Consider the following 13,341-nt stretch of genomic DNA (forward strand, 5'->3'; position numbering starts at 1 on the left):
AACCTCAATCCCGGCGACTTAAAACAACAGAATTTTATTTTCTCACAGTTCTAGAGGCCAGAAGTCTGAAATCAAGTGTTGGCAGGGCAGGTCCTTTTGGGGGGCTATGGGAGATTATCTAGTCTATTCCTCTCTCCTAGTTTCTGGGGGTTGCTACTAATCCTTGGTGTTCCTTGTCTCTTATATATGCAGCACTACAATCTGCCTCAGTCTTGATATGGCATTCTCTTTTCCATGTCTATTTCTGCACACAAATTGTGCCCTTCTTATAAGGACACCAGTTATTTGGATTTAGGACCCATCCTAATCCAGGATGACCTCATCTTAACATAATTACAACTTCAAAGACTCTACTTCCAGGTACAGTCACATTCACAGATTCCAGGTGAAAATAAATGGGGGAGATATGGAGGGCAGAATTCAACCCAAACAGATTATTTTTATCAAAAATAACCCATTAATTCAGGAGATATATGGGCCCTTACATAGAAATGTAAGGATTGTATAGAGAATATTTGGTAATTTACATAGAGGAATAATCCAATATTTGGATAAAAGCACTTGAAATTGATATTGAAAGAGTAAATAATATAGTTTTTTGAAAATTTGTTTTGAAGTCTTGTTTAAAGCTTCAAGGGTCTTATGAGAAATCTAAAACAACCCAAAATTGAAATTTGGAGTGGTTTTTTTTCTTTGCTAGCTTTTTAAAGTTGTTTTGTTGCTGTTGTTTTGGTTTGGTTTCACTTCATCCTAAATCTCAAAAATTGCATGCTACAGCTACTTCATCCTAAATCTCAAAAATTGCATGCTACAGCTACTCCTTGCTTGTTTGTTTTCCTCTACAGGCCTTAAATCACACTCTGGTGGGCAATATTAAATACTATTGGATAATGCTCAAGCCTGAGACATTTAAGAGATCAAAGATCCATTTGGCTATCTACCTGTCTCCAGCCTAGAATACTGTTTTGCTCCCAAGTTGCTTCCCTATCAAAATATGGATTGCTTCATGCTAGCTTTCATTTCTAATTCTGTTTTACCAATGACCTTCTATTTCTACAATGTGCAAGACTCTGTGGAATAAATTGTCAAAATACTTTGAATGGAATAACACTCATTATTCCTGTTAACATTAATGAGACCTATGTGAAGACCCACCAGTCATCAATGTGAGGCCACATTGCCCTGAAGTGCTCCAAATCACTACTGAAAGTTTTAAAGTTAGTGTCATTATCAGAAATGTACTAATGATAATCTTATTTTATATTTTTCTCCTAATTATTACTCATTTTTGACTGATAATGTATAAATTGGAGAACAAAACAGAAACCTTTCTTTAGAGAAGCAAGAATTTATTTGTTTGGCCTCATTTATTGAATGAACAGGCAGGAGGTGATACAGTCAATGGTGAGTGACACATCATGCTCCCTGGAGCCACCTGTGTGGCATTTGACAATCTTTTGTTAGGTTTCATATGGCTTTTGCAAAATTCCACTTCAGAATTACCCCCCACCTGGATGCATGAAGGGCATGAGGCTTTTCATTTATAAAATCCTCAGTGATCACTCTTTGCAGTCTGCTGGTAAGTAGAAAAGCTGACTGGACAGAAGTATTTGCTGTTATGTGATTTTCAAGGGCAAGTCTTAGGACTGAGACATGCATTGATTGACATCTCCATTGTATCAGGTTCTTGTGCCAAAGAAAACACTTCAGAAGTGGTACTTAGCCATAGAATAATCATGACCTCTCTCCCTCTGAATCTTCTAGGCAGAAGAAACTGGAAGCAACTCACTTGTAACAGAATTGATGACTGGAGTCATATCCTGGTAGACGAGTAGGTTCTTGTTTTCTTCAGGGAAACAACTACCCAGACAATGAGTTGAAGGAGGCTATTTTTGGAGTTCACCTATTGCTGTTTCCACCAGCGTTACATTTAATGAGAAAATAATTATATTAGTATATTAGAAAATACAAAAAGAATTCCTCATAACTTATGTGTACAATATAACAATTTAAAAATATATAGAAAAAAGTTCTATGCATTCCAATCAAGAATTTTATTTCATAATTTGGTCATTAGGATGAGCACAGTGATTGACTTACACTTGCTATAGCTAACAATTTAGGTCCTGAGATACAAACAGCTTTGTTAATTAAATAGTAGATAGTTCTGTAAGCACCCTTCTGCCATGCACACATGCACACCACACACACACACACACCATGAATATACACACACAAAGTAAAGATCTACTTTACAAAGTTACATACTTGAAGGAAAAAGAAGAAAATCGTTTCAAGAGTCACATGTATTTATGTTCTTGACCAATGGAATTCAAACATGGAAAACCTTCAATACCAGCTAAAATAGGAGAAATGCTACAATAATGATAACTTACTGTACATGTACTATGTACTAAAACCTGTGTGAAGTACTTGGCCTGTATTAAGTCATTTAATCTTCAGAATACCCATAAAATGGGCACTATTCTTATCCTGAATGATCTATGCAGAATTTTTCTTAAGAATGTTACATATATTTCCATCTGATTTCTTCAAAATGCAGTTGGTGAATACTATAATTTTCACATTGATCTCTTCATATGCTCTGAATATATTAGCTTTCAAAAGTTATTTGCCTTCTGTTTGAATGTTTGGTAGCAGTACATTGAAATGCAAACTTTACATATAGGAAATATATGGACCCTGGTTTCAAGGGAGAAGATAAATATGATGTGTATACCTTGTAAATCTCTTGAAATGCTGTCATAATAATCACCTTCTATGTCCTTTGTTTCATTCCACTTTTCCAACCCTTCTGGTCCCACCACCCAATAGATTGTTTCATATTCTAATAATCATCTCTTTCAGTGAAATCTCCATAAGTGATTGTACTTTCCCCATTAACCATGGTGAGTTGTTAAGACTTGTTAAGAGAGTATAAATTATTGTATATGGGTAATTGCCCAAGACCATCATAAACAAAGAAGAAAGATGCCCAAAATAATAATCTCACTAATGAGAACCATATTAAAAGAGATTAAAAGGAAAGAGTAAATTTGAGTAACATTTTGTACTTGAAGTCTTCAAACCTTGGTGGATAGTTGGGTATGGAGGCTAAAGGAGAAGAAAATGCACAATGGTGTCCAGATTTATAGCTAGGTAGTGCCATAAACAAGAGGAGAGTTGGGACAGCAATTGCCCACCTTAAAAGAAGAGACAACAGAGAGAATATGCAAATACAATGAAATAATTCACATGTGTATCTTCATTAGGTTTTTATGTACGCAGCTCAGTAGGTTATGAAGTCAGAGTATCAGTTATAACATCTAAATAGCTATATCAGAGACCTCTAACCACCTCCCACCCCACTTAAATCCTATTGGCTTTACCTCTTATTCCAGCTCCTGCCTCAGAGGTCAGTTTCAAGCAGGTTTCCACCTACCAGTGAAACCTGACACCACCCACCTGGTTTACCATACACCTCTGTTTCCAGTCCCAGGGCTCTTTTGATCCCAAGACTCAGAAAGATACAAGAGGACCCACTAGCACTCACACATGTTTAATCCAGAAATGTAAAGGTGTTAACTTCTGTCCATGCCCTCACCCTTGACTAATGACGAATGAGAACCAATAGATCAATGTTTTCCTCCTTTGATTACTTGGACAGACAGTTCTGAGCCTTATGTCATAGGCTCCTCAGAAAGTCCCATGGCATAAAAGCAGTGTTGTCCCTTCCTGTGGCCAAGCCCATAATCATCCCTGTGCTGTTCCCCCTTCCCAGTTTCACTCTTCTTGCCCCTCCCTCTTGGTCTCTGAAGTCATTTCCTAAACAAACTAGCTACATTCTGGGTTCTGCTTTTTGTCTCATGCTCTGCTTTACAGGAAGCCACACCAGGGCAGTGGCCAAAATGAATTTTAAATTTAAATAGCAAGCGAGAAATAGGAAGTATGAACTTTTTGCCACAAACCAAATATCTTAGGTTGGTAAGTCAAATAACTGAAAAGTTACAATTTAATTTATTTCAGGATTAACTCTTATTATTAATAACAAAGAGAATTTGAAAAATTAACAGTACTGCATTGTAAAGTGGTAAATGCTTGCTTTTTGTTACTTTACTAATATATTAGTAATTCAAAAGTTGTTGAGCATAGTATTATTTTAAATACTGGCAAGTCAACAATGCAGCATGAGTAAATATATTATTAGCAAAGTTCCTAATGTGTAATATTGTATTTTCTACTGAGCCCCTTTCAAATATAGTGCAGAAAATGGAAAGGATTCCCATTAAATAATGCAAAAGTGTATATTTATTATATTGAATCCTGAATGATTTCTGTAAATACAAATATATATTTTCCTTCTCTCACAAAAGATAAGAAAGAATAAAAATGTAGACATTTGGTAGTTTATATAGTTGTTGAGCTTATTTGCATCTATGCATTAGGATATATGTCAAAATCATCCAGATTAAAAATGTAACGATGAAACTAAAATTATCACATTAAACAATATTTGAATTAATGATGCTATTCCTAATATCTTTGAATAATTACCATTTTATAATGTTTGAAAATTTTTAATTAGAGATATAATAGTAGGAAAATAAAAGCCCAGAGACTGCCTGTATTTAGTGAGGTTTCCTGACAGTAATCTTCCTTAAAGTAGGGCTTCTCTTGTAAGAGCCTATTTGTGAAGCCCTTTGATAACCTTTGTATATATTCACAGATTGAATCATGGGTGGAAAGCATGGAATTGTGGTATAAGTCTTTTTAAAAGCAATATTCCATTTATATGACAGTTTAGAGTGGAAAGCTGAGAAGAAACTAATAAGGATGTAGTGTAAACCAACCAGGCCAGAGGCATAATATTACTAACATAAGTGGTTAGCATCAATATGTCACAACCCCTAATACCTTATGGTATACAACTCCAATTCTAAGCCTTTGAAGAGATAGTCACTTATGCAATTGCCATTCCTTCCTCTTAGTAGCAATCAAACCTTTCCTTGAGGATGTTACATAGAACTACCACCTAAATATAAGTGGGTTGCTAAGCATATGCCAACAGACAAGAACAGACACCCAGCAGTGGGACTCAAGAAACATAATTCTGCACTCTTATTTAAGAGTGCTATACATCAAATTTGTGTTTGGTTTTTATTCAGCACAGAACACAAATGTTCATCCCAAATGCACTTGCTTAGGAGAGAAAATGAGCAAAAGCATTAATTTCCAAAAGCTTGGAGATTTTTAAAAAGTGTCAAAAATGACTAAATTTCGAGGTAAGAAAGTTTTCCTGTTTATTTTCTTTTGTTTTGTCTTTTGCTTTTACCATTTTATGAAGCATCACATGTCCCAAGTTAGTTTAGTGGTTAAATACAGAAATGCCAATCTGGCTGTATTTAATGCCTGCTACTTAACTGGAAAAGTTTAAACAGAATTTTGCCTTTATGCTGATTAGCTCTGCAAAGTCAGTTATTTTAAAAAGTGTGTCTTGCACAGGTCTGCCTCTCCTGAAATAAGAAAAAATGGATTATTAGGTTCATTTCCTTAAATCAAGCCTCAACAAGGTCTTAAATTAAAAATAACAAATCATTATCAACTAACACCTATTAAGATGGCTTTTATCAAGAAGACAAGAAATAACATGTGCCAGCAAAAATGTGGACAAAAGAGAACCCTTGTACACAGTTGGTGGGAATGTAAATTGGTGCAGCCACTATAGAAAACAGTATGGAAGTTTCTCCAAAAATTAAGAAAGGAACTACCACATGATCCAGCAATCCCACTTCTGGGTGTATATCCAAAGGAAAGGAAATCAGTATCTTGAGATATCCCTACCTGCCATGTTCACTGCAACATTATTCACAAAGGCAAGCTATGGAAATAACCCAACTGCCTGTCTTCAGATGGATGGATAAAGAAGACATGGTGTACACACACATACACATTTTCTTCTTATGGTTAAATAATATTCCATGGTGTGTATATGTATATATGTGTATTATTGTGTGTATGTGTATATGTATGCATGTGTGTATACAGTATATATGTGTATATTTAACAAAATATATGTGTATATATGTACAGGCTTGTATCTATGTGTCGTTTCACAATATATATGTGTATCAAATTATCATGTTGTATACTTTAAATACATATACTGTTACTTGTCAGTTATACTTCAATAAAGCTGGTGAAAAACAACAAAACATTTTTAAAGAAAACATTAATTTCTGAATAAGTGAAAGTGTCTTTTATAACATGCCTCATGATTTTCAACAGTTTGGGGGTTTAAATTATTAAGTGGAGTGAATATTAGGCAGTTATCAAATACTCCATCATTTATTTATCTTTTAAATTTCCAAAAGTTACCTATACTTATATGAAAAAATTAATTAGTAATTCCAAAATATGGACTCTGTTGTAATACAGTTTACAGTACTAAATTTTTAATTCATAAAGTATAGCAGTTAAATATAATCCAGATCTATTTAATCATTGAAAATAAATATTTTGAGAAGTTTGTGCAGAGCTGCATGCTTCATGAAGAACCAAACAAGATTGTTTAACAGTTCAAGCAGAATCTTCTTCATCTTAAAACCAAATACAATACAAAAACAAGCAAGCAAGCACAAAAACAAAAACAAAGAGCCAAGAAAACTGTGGATATGATTCTCTAATAATTTGGTGACGTCTTTATACATATTAGTTCCATATTTGGAACTTTGTGCATATTTGGTTCTATCAGTAAGAGATTTTCATATATTCCTTTCCTTTTTTCCACATTGTTTACCAATGAATTAGTTAATGAAGCATTGACCAACCAAAGCGACTTAATCCTATGTAAAACATGCCCTTTAAAAGACTATCAAATCCAATAAATAGCTCATATGTACAGGAATGTTTCCCTTTCTGAAAATTTCATCCACCCCCACACTCTCCACTTCCAAATTTATATCTCCAACTCTGTTCCCTCTCCCAAGCCCTAGACAAATATTTCCAGCTGCCTGCTTGACATTTCCATGTAGATGTTTTACTTGGAACTTCAAATACAATGCATTTTAAAGCAAACCCATCTCTCTCTGTCCTTGGATCTTTACATGCTATCTTGCCTATTTTTGGAAATAATTCCATCACAATAACACAAGTGGAAAACTTCAGGTTTATATTTAAATTCTCCATCACTGAAGCTGGAGACTCTGTGGATATAGGTAAATGGTTGAACTTTTTAAATAAGACCTTCCTATTTCTTCTTGCACTTATCCCCTACTTTTTATTCCTTGTGTCACCATCCTACCTTCAGCTACTAGTATCTCTCACACAATTTACAGAAAACTCTGACACATAGCTCCTTCTCTAGAGCAGGGATAGGCTGGCATCCCTCTCCCATTCAAGTCCATTGTTTACACCACTACCAAATGAATCTTCTTAACATGACACTCAGTGGATCCCCAACTTACTGAACTAAGTCCAAAATCAAGTTCTTCATGACACAGGTCCATCTACCAACCTATCCCTTTCTCTTTCCAACACTGTCAAGTACATATATAGCCAACACAGATTGTTCACCATTTAACAGCACCACCTACACTCACCTCCTATGAGATTTTACTAGAAAGATTTCATGGGTCAACAAATCTTCTTTTAATATTCCAACTTCTTTAAATCCTAATAGTGCTTCAAGAATCAGCTCTTGGACTATCCAACAATGCTTAATATAGTAATACATATAACTCATGGTAACAGGAATCATACACCAAAATCCTGAATTGCAACAAGAAAACCTCTCTTTAACTCCAGGTCCTACATGGAGAGGTAGTCTGATATTTGATTGCAGGAAACAAACAGAGAGGCAAATCTTTTGAGTAATGAAGTAAAGTCTCCCAGGTAGAAATCTAATCAGAAGTTATTCTTATTTTCTCCTAACATCAGGGAAGCTGGAGAGAAAAAAAGTCCTCCCATTGCAGCTGCAGTAAACATTTTTTTTCTGGAGGCATTTACATGCATTTTGAAGAGCACATAAAGAACTGTCTCTCCAGCATCGTGCAATTATGTGTGATAACAAATAAACACAGAAATAGCTAGTGCAGTAGAAGTTGATGTGTCCTGGAGACCGAACATTAACCAATTGCATGCAAATAAACTAAAAATTCTTTTCAATTAGTGTAGCACTCTGTTCTACAAGAAAGAGACCAGCACATGAAAAAGCCTGATTCAGTTTGAGATAACAGCAAGAAACTAAAGAATGGTGCAGAATCAGGACAAAGGTATTATTCTAGCAACTCCAGGCTAAAGATTTTACTCATAACCTAATGACAAGGGATTGGCAAACTAGATTTACATTATAAAAATGTACATTATAGAAATGTACATTATTTCCAATTACTCAGCATAAGTATAGAAAGAGCTTTGGCCATATCTACAGATTCCTTAATTTTAGGTCTCAAATTGTAAAGCAGAATCTCATCTTTTATTTTCCTCATAATTTGGCAAACTATAATATTTCTTATTTAAGAGTCTGACATTTCTATACCAAAGATTTGTGAAATTCTGAAGTAAAACAAGTTTTACAATGGTTTTATTTGATTTTTGCTATGCAGAGCACCGGGTATTTTCAAGATGGAGATGAAAGCACATTTACAACTGGTTTAAATGATAGTAGCAGCAGGATGTTAAAAATGAATTCCAGGTTCCTGATCCTGTATCATTAATTACAACTTTACAGACAATCATGGTACCAGAGAGCCAGGTGCCATTTTGAATTTGGTTTTCTGGAAGGCACACTTTTTTCTGTTCTTGTTTCCTACCTCAGAAATGACATTAACTTGATAAGATAAAACTACATTTGATAAGAGAAGGCACAAGCAGGCATGACAGTCACATCCTTGGTGTTTTAAACTTGGAGAGTTTCCAGTATTTTTATAGGATTACTGCAGGGCATTCAGGGCCTTGGTACTTAAACACTCAAATAGTCAACAGCTGTCAGGCTGCCAACAAACTGTCTTTTTTGGTAGCAGCTGTGTCTGCTGTCACTAGCTTCTTTCACACAATTGTAGTAAACCAGTGGCAAGCTTTTTTTTTTTTTTTTTTTTTTTTTTTTTGGCTTGGGTTATTAACAGATCACTGCAGGGGACAAAAGAATGGGAGGGAATGTTCCTTTATTAGACAACTGAAGAAAGCGGGGACAGCGAAAAATTAAAAGGTACGTTTTATTAACTGTATTAGAAAATTATAACTGATACCCCCTTGAGAGCCAATTCTGTGGTTTAGATTTTACTGCATGCTTACAGGTCAAAATGAAGTATGAATAATCAAATAGTTAAATTTTGTTTCACATGGAAGTTGCTATCTTTCTATCCAAAACCAATTCACATTCTACTTCCACTGTCTCCCTTCTCTTCATTTAGAATATGAATCCAATCTTCTCCAAGGCATTGGCAGCTCCTGGCAATGAAGGTTAATAGGTGTTAAGAGGGGCACCTGGGTGGCTCAATTGGTTGGTGTCTGACTTCAGCTCAGGTCATGGTCTCACAGTCTGTGGGTTTGAGCCCTGCATCGGGCTCTGTGCTGACAGCTCAGAGCCTGGAGCCTGCTAAATATTCTGTGTCTCCTTCTCTTTATGCCCCTCCTCTGCTCCCTCTCCGTCTCTCTCTCTCTCTCAAAATAAAATAAAGACATAAAAAAGAAAAATATACTTAAAAATAAGAGTTAAGAGATCTCTGAGATTCTATCATAAAAATAAAAATGAAGACAGCCAGCTTTCTTACTCTGTGGCATTCATGAACAGTTTACCCTCCTATTTTTCATTCCTCTTTTTCTTTCTCTATGTCCTCTTGTATCCTGAATGGGACATGGAGAACATTTGATGGATGAAGCAGATTGAAAAGGGGGAGAGGATTATAATTTTCTAGGAAGACGTCCCAGTAATGAGAACAACTCTCCATTTTAAAGGTCTCAAAATTATCTTGACATCCAAATTCATACTTTGGCAACCAACTATAAACACATATGGAAAAAGCAAAAGGAAACAATCTTCAGTGGCTCACAAAATATCCTCAGGATCCCCTTCCAAACAGAGGCAGACATAAGTATTCCTTGGTTTGTTCCTACCTCCTTCTTAATTCTACTTCTTCTCAGTCTCGATTATGTTTTATTATGCTTGCCTCCCAAAATTCCCAACCCCGTCTAGGACAAACTCATTTAAAAGTGCCCATACCCCAATATTAACCCCCTCTCCTCCTAGTCAGTAAGTAAAGTTTAGACAGTGAGTTTGATCTCAGCTGACTGAGTAGAGATCTAGCTAAAGCAACTGATATTAATGTCATTGAGAGGGAAAGACCACAGGCTTGACCTCCAAGGCGGAAATAGAAAGAACACATTGACGGAACTCTCTAAGCATGACCAAATCTGTATCAAAGACCTCTAACAGTTAGAAGAACATCTTGTTATGCTGCTTGAGTTCAGGGTTAAACTCAAATACTTCCCTACATTGCATGGGAACAAGTGCCTAAACAGGAGGTATATGAGACATTGTCACTCTATCACGATGGAGAGATTATTCTGGTGGAAATAATCAGCCAGAGAATACCCAAGAGTGCTTATGGCCTTTCTAAATGAAATATTCACATAGAGCTTAGACTTTAGCAGAAAATAAAAACCAGGTAAATCATACCAGAGGGAACATTCAGAACAAAACTTAAAGCAAAATATTTTCTAACATCTGCAGTCAAGTGCTCTGCTGGAAAATGTGAAAGATGGATTCCCTCTGGTAGCAAATGAGAAATTCAGTGGAAGTATTTACAACATTCTGTATATATTCATTGGAACATATGGCTCAATGAATTATTCTACATGATAAATCTCCACTGAGGCAGCCTGCTACCCACTCAGGCCCTGAACCTTCTGAAAGTGGCAAAACCTCCTGCCAAGTGGTGTCATTCAGAAGAGCAGAGGGTAAGAGAAAATAATTGCATGCAGCATTGATTATTTGAGAGTTCTCCTATGATCTGTATAAAGCAAGGAAAGATGATTCTGTTTGACTTCATCTGAGAGTTCTTTAAGATGGGATGGCAGACAGTGTCTCTTTTTTTTTCCTAATAAGTGATTGCAGGGAAAGCAGGTAATATTTAGTAGGCAAACTCTGGTTCCCAGACATATTCCAACATGCTTCTAACTATCTGGATTTGGAGCCTCCTGGACCTGTTCCAACACATTCTTGGCTTTGTGACCTGATTATCCTGAGTTGTGTTAGTGAACAAAATGCACTGATTTACATAGGAAGCAAAATCTTTCAAGAAGAAGCTCCTTCGTGGAAGATTTTCTATACCTGACTTGGGAAGGCAATGCTCTCTATTGAATAACATCAGAGCAAGGGATTTGCAGAAACTGGATGTGGGCTCTGAAAAGAGAGACAGTACGATTTCTGTGGGACTAAGGTGGCAATCAGGTGTGCTCAGAATCCAAGGCCAAATGTTAGATAACTAACGTCTTTATAGTTTTACCATCTGTAAGGAGTTCTCATCTACTCCTCTGCTCCAAACTATGTGAACTAAATAATATCTCTATTCCTCTTTCACAGCTCGAGCCAGATGGCCAAGTGCCTCATCCTAAGCAGGAGCTTCCTTTCAGTCCTGTTTCTATGTCTTAAGTCACATTTTATACATACAAGGGACACTTGGACAGGGAGGGATTAAAAGTGCTACTCATGTTTCAGTGCTTGCAAAAGCTACCTCTAGATAGGACTTCCCTAAGAGTTACCATCAGGACAATTGTGGAAAAATTGTAAAATTATACATTTACATATACTTATTAACTGTTGAATCTATTTTGAAGAGAGGGAGCCTGGGGTGCCTGGGTGGCTCAGTCTGTTGAGCATCCAACTTGGGGCTCAGGACATGATCTTGTAGTTCATGGACTGGAGCCCCACATGTGTTGCCTAAAAGTAGCGCAATTCTGATCCTCTGTACCCCTCTCTCTCTGCCCTTCTCCCACTATCTCTCTCTCTTTCTTCCTCTCTCTCTCTTTCAAAAATAAACATTAAAAAAGAGAAGGAGGTCCAAAACGCTACCTTTAGGACCATCTGGGTGGCATAGTCGGTTAAGTGTCAGACTGGCTCAGGTCATGATATGGTTCATGAGTTTGAGCTCCGTATTAGGCTCTGTGCTGACAGCTCAGAGCCTGGAGCCTGCTTTGAATTCTGGGTCTCCCTCTCTCTCTGTCCCTCCCCAGGTCGTGCTCTTTCTCTCTCTGTCTCTCAAAAATAAATAAACATTTAAAAAATTTTTAACTCTACCTTTAAATATAAACAAAGAAATTAGAGTAACAAGTTAATGTATCTATTGATTGTATTTGCAAAACTTCTTTTCTCATTAGAAAACTTTAATATAAATGAAAAAAGTAATTTTCAGAGTCATGTTATGTTTTAAAGAGTGGAAAATGCATGTATATTTTTATTTACAAAGCAATGTTTTTAATGGTTAGATTTTCAAGGAACCTAAATTTTGCCTAGGGAACATGACTAGAAAAGTCTGAAAAAAGGGCCAGAGGAATAATCTGGTAACGACCGATTCAAAACTCAAATCAAAAAAATAAAGTTTAATGTTTCACTCCCTCTAAACTATTCTGTCCTAGCTAACACTATCAAAGACCAGAATTAGCCAGGTAATTCTCATTTCACTGTACTAACATAACCCCTACAGATGACAGTTTAACCAATACATCAACATAGGTGATTTTAAGTGATGTGTATGTGTAGATATGTGTGCTACACTTTATGTGACTATAGTAAATTGAGTCTATAGTCTTTGTGGTGGTTGGTCACAAGTGCTGCACTAGTTACTTTTTGCCTTTAGAATGGCCTCCACTCCACCGTTGTAGCATCTTGTTGATGAAAGCATTAGAGTAAACCAGTGGGGACTGGCTCCTGATGTTTATAGATTTGCTTTAATGATCTAAACTCAGATCTAAAGTTCTGAAGCTTAGCTGTGTAGCTCAAGAGGAATGAGCTGTTTTTAATAATCATCCTGAAAATACAATCTAAATAAAGGAATATAAGGAATTATTTAAAAAAAAACAGTGTAGCTATAGATAGATCAATGCAGTGAGTTTGGATTTTTAAAAAGATATATTTTAAAAAATGGAAGGACACTCTCATAGCCAGAAACAAACAAAGCACATTATCACAAACGTGGGGGGAGGGGAGGACAGATTATGAAGAATACAATTAAGATGGCAAAAGCCCTACACTGATGCTATAAATAAAATGCCAAAAATTCGAAAATGACTTCACGGAATATGTCAGTTATGAGAACAAGATTTTTTTTTGACTATATTTAAATT

At 36.0% G+C, this 13,341-nt stretch overlaps 1 long non-coding RNA gene across 3 annotated transcripts in view; it reads right to left on the reverse strand.

Moving 5' to 3' along the window:
• Window positions 1-1,328: 1,328 nt before the first annotated feature.
• LOC115272161 overlaps window positions 1,329-13,341 on the reverse strand; it is a 24,077-nt gene continuing 12,064 nt past the window's right edge. The window contains exons 3-5 of one of the 3 annotated variants that reach the window (XR_003900314.1): window positions 5,422-5,513; window positions 3,090-3,203; window positions 1,329-1,909 (exon numbers count right to left, since the gene is read on the reverse strand). This is a non-coding gene — a long non-coding RNA (uncharacterized LOC115272161). Of the gene's footprint in view, window positions 1,910-3,089; window positions 3,204-5,275; window positions 5,514-13,341 lie in introns of those variants that run through there. The other 2 variants (XR_003900292.1, XR_003900303.1) reach the window with 2 other exon arrangements.

Source organism: Suricata suricatta, chromosome 1 (assembly GCF_006229205.1).
Source record: "Suricata suricatta isolate VVHF042 chromosome 1, meerkat_22Aug2017_6uvM2_HiC, whole genome shotgun sequence".
Lineage (NCBI taxonomy): Eukaryota > Metazoa > Chordata > Mammalia > Carnivora > Herpestidae > Suricata > Suricata suricatta.